General features: G+C 36.7%; 1 protein-coding gene across 1 annotated transcript in view; it reads left to right on the forward strand.

Annotated features, from left to right (window-relative positions):
- The window catches only part of WDR76 (WD repeat domain 76), a 54,199-nt gene that overhangs the window by 28,009 nt on the left and 22,889 nt on the right, over positions 1–3,301 (forward strand). The window lies entirely within an intron of this gene.

Consider the following 3,301-nt stretch of genomic DNA (forward strand, 5'->3'; position numbering starts at 1 on the left):
TATGTGAATAGTGTGTATGTTTAACGGTAGCCTATTATTAATGGTTTTTGGTGTTATTAAAATTATCGAGGGTAATTTTATAAGAGAAAAATAGTATTACATTGTTTAATTTGATTTCCTTGGTTACCAAGAGGTTGAATACTTTCCTACATTTATTTACTAATTGTGATATTTCTTTTTTGACTCATCTTTTACTTATTTTGACAATTGAGATTAGTTTTCTTATAAAATTTAACTTTTTAATTTTCTTAGCTACAAAGCTAATTTAAATGACATGGTCATTAGTGAAGATACTGTACAAAAAGTTACTAAAGGCCCAATATTCTCTATGGCTCTCCACCCATCAGCAACTAGAACTTTGGTAGCAGCTGGGGCCAAATTTGGACAAATTGGACTTTGGGATTTGGTAAGTTATTATTAATTTTTTGAAGATATTAAAGTTTGAAGCAAATAGTATAGAAGAGAATAGGCCAGAGCCATGTGTTTATAAATGTTGCTTGAAACTTACAGTTTTGTGCTTTGTGATTCTAAGTTTTAGAAATCTGGAGGAATTTAAATTTGCTTTGTAGAACTTTAACATTTTTAGCTTGAATATCATTAGCCATCTGGGCATGCATTAACTGCCAGGAAGCTTTATTAAAACTTTAAATGTATATGTGAAAAGATCACACAAAGTTCTTAGTTTTCTAGTTACGTTTAAAATATGGTCTGCTGTGGTCTGAATGTTTTTGTCACCCCCAAAATTCATACGTTGAAATATCCCTCATTGTGATGGTATTAGGAGGTAGGGCCTTTGGGAGGTGATTAGGTCATGAATGGGATTAGTGACTTTTTTGATAAAAGAAGCCCAAGAGAGACCACTGCCCTTTCCACCATGTGAGGATACAGCTAGAAGGTACCAGCTGTGAACCAGAAAGTAGGCTTTTACCAGACACTTAATCAGCTGGAACTTTGGTCTTGGTTTTCATAGCCATCAGAAATGTGAGAAATAAATTTTTGCTGTTTATAAGGCACTCAGTTTATGGTATTTTATTATAGCAGTCTGAATGGACTCAGACACAGTCTCTAAGCTGGATCAAAATGTCTTCCCAGGGAACTGCCTGGGACGATCCCTGTCATCTTTTGATGAGTCAGAAACATATTGAATTCCATTCATTGTGCATAGAGTTCTACATTAAGTGCTTTCAGTAGTTACAAAATTGAGAAAAACCAACTTTATATACTCCGAATTTATTTTCTAATTGGGGAAGTAGAACAAAGACGTAAAAAATGCCATAAGGACAGTTAAAGAAGATAAAGAAACAATGGTGACTTGAAGCTAGTTGGAGTTTATAAACAAATTTTGCAAGTGCAAAGACAGAAAAACCACAAATTCTCTCTTGTTTTAGGATCCTAGCTTCTCTCTTATTTAATAAGATGTGAGCTGGAGTAGGAAGTGAAAGGATTTAGCAAAGGAAACTGAAGCAGGGAAGTGAGAAGAGGATCAGAATAGAAGCCAAGAGATGAGTTTCAAGGATGGGAGGTTGGCAGGGCCTCTGCAGAGAAGTCAGAAAGAATGGGAGCAAAGAAAAGGACATTAGTTTTGAAAATAAGGTCCCATTCATGAGAGAATCGCTTTGACGATGAGTTAAGGAAGGAACACAGCCTTTAGGAGATTAAGAAAGTATAGGATGGTGGAACAAGTGGAAGAAGCAATGGATAAAGACTACTTCTTGACGAATTTTGAAAAGGAAAAATTGAGAATTAGCATTGTTAAGTGAAGATCTTTTTAGGGTGGGTTGATCTGTACAGAGTTGAAGACATTTATTTAGAAAAGTCCTTTTTTCATATCTTTCCTGGTGACTCCAAAAATCCATATTACTAGGTCTCTGTAGTCCAATATCTCCATCAACCTTCTAATTTTCCAGGACATTTGGCCATCTTATTAACAGATTCAGCAAGCCCAAGAGCAATATCATTTTGCCTGTCCTGTGCTCATGCCCTGGATCTCCCAGTTTTTAAAAAATTGTACTTTATTGAGGTATAATTTACATATAAAAGCCATCCATTTTAAATGTACAATTCTATGATTTTTAGTAAGTTTACTGAGTTATAGAACTATCACGATCCACTTTTAGAACATTTTTGTCATCCCTATAAGATCTTTTATGCTCGTATATGTATTTACTGGTTGATTGATTGGCAGGATTTCACTCTGTTGCCCGCGCTAGAGTGCAGTGGCGTTATCATAGCTCACTGCAACCTCATATTCCTGGGCTCAAGTGATCCTGCTGTCTCAGCTTCCATAGTAGCTAGGACTGCAGGCACACACTACAATGCCTTGCTAATTAAAAAAAATTTTTTTTGTAGCGATTTTTTTTTTTGTAACTCTACTCTTCTATCCATCTTTCCCTCCCACTTCCCTTACAGCTAAATAGGCAATTGTAGCCAACATTGAGTCACTCAGTAAGTCTCAGCAATGTTTGATTTTGCAGTTGAGGATCCTTTGCTAAGTGAGACCAATAAGAGAAACACATTTTCCATGGTCTTGGAAAGATGACGTTTGTTTCATGGTCAGTGGCCTTACAAAAAAAATCTATTTCTGATTTTTGTCAACCTTCTAGTTTTCTCTTAAGTAATTTTGTACAAATTAAAGTTATCTTGAAAATATTTTGCCAGAAGTAAAAAAAAAAAACAAAAACCAAAAAAAAACCCTGTTTCTCAGGTTGGTCCTGAACTCCTGGCCTCAAGCAATCCTTCCTCCTTGGCCTCCCAGAGTGCTGGGATTACAGGCATGAACCACCAAGTCCAGCCAGAAGTAGTAATATTAATATGGAAATGCAAAAATACATGCCTTTCCATGGTGTATTTAGAAGACAGAGTACTTTTTTTTTTTTTTCTGAGACAGAATCTCACTCTGTTGACCCCGGTTAGAGTGCAGTGGTGTCATAACTCAATGCAACCTCAAACTCCTGGACTCAGGCAATCATCCTGCCTCAGCCTTCCAAGTACCTGGTACTACAGGCACGTGCCACTGTGCCTGGCTAATTTTTTCTGTTTTTAGTAGAGACGGGGTCTTGCTCTTGCTCAGGCTGGTCTCAAACTCCTGACCTCAAGCGATCCTCCTGCCTCAGCCTCCAAAAGTGCTAGGGTTACTGGTGTGAGCCACTGCACCTGGCCTCACAGAGTACTTTTAAAACTATTATTTTGTGCCAAGATCAAATACCTTATGAAAATTATACTGAGAATTATAATGTTATATAGAAGCCTACTTCAGGAAGCAAAGTGGTAATGGTATTGATACTGTTTTTGGAAGTAATTA

This window comes from Propithecus coquereli, unplaced genomic scaffold, assembly GCF_000956105.1.
Source record: "Propithecus coquereli isolate 6110/MARCELLA unplaced genomic scaffold, Pcoq_1.0 Scaffold3, whole genome shotgun sequence".
Taxonomy (NCBI): domain Eukaryota; kingdom Metazoa; phylum Chordata; class Mammalia; order Primates; family Indriidae; genus Propithecus; species Propithecus coquereli.